The sequence below is a fragment of the Arachis duranensis genome, chromosome 1 (assembly GCF_000817695.3).
Source record: "Arachis duranensis cultivar V14167 chromosome 1, aradu.V14167.gnm2.J7QH, whole genome shotgun sequence".
Lineage (NCBI taxonomy): Eukaryota > Viridiplantae > Streptophyta > Magnoliopsida > Fabales > Fabaceae > Arachis > Arachis duranensis.
In genome coordinates, this window is record NC_029772.3 from 48165184 (window position 1) to 48165957 (window position 774).

Sequence of the window (774 nt, forward strand, 5' to 3'; positions counted from 1 at the left end):
TCTGGATGACAACTTCTTGTCATGCCACTTCTTTGCCTTTTCCTTATAAATTTTTGCATTTTCAAAGGCATTGAGTCTGAACTCCTCTAGCTCATTTAGCTGGAGCAATCTTTTTTCACTAGCTAACTGAGTATCCATGTTTAGGAATCTGGTTGCCCAGTAGGCTTTATGTTCCAGTTCTACGGGCAGATGACAGGCCTTCCCATACACCAGTTGGTATAGAGAGGTTCCTATAGGAGTCTTGAATGCTGTTCTGTATGCCCACAGAGCATCATCCAAACTCTTTGCCCAATCCTTTCTTCGGGCTATCACAGTTCGTTCTAGGATTCTTTTTAGCTCTCTGTTAGAGACTTCAGCTTGTCCATTTGTTTGTGGATGATACGGAGTTGCCACTTTGTGGCTAATTCCATATCGGACCATAGCAGAGTATAGCTGTTTATTGCAGAAATGAGTGCCCCCATCACTGATTAGTACTCTGGGAACACCAAACCTGCTGAAGATGTGTTTCTGGAGGAATTTCAGCACAGCACAGTCTTGGTATCATTAGTGGGTGTAGCAATTGCTTCTACCCACTTAGATACATAGTCCACTGCCACCAGAATGTAAGTGTTTGAGTATGATGGTGGGAATGGCCCCATGAAGTCAATTCCCCATACATCAAACAATTCTATCTCTAATATCCCTTGTTGAGGCATGGCATATCCATGAGGCAAGTTACCAGCTCTTTGGCAACTGTCACAGTTACGCACAAACTCTCGGGCATCTCTATAGAGT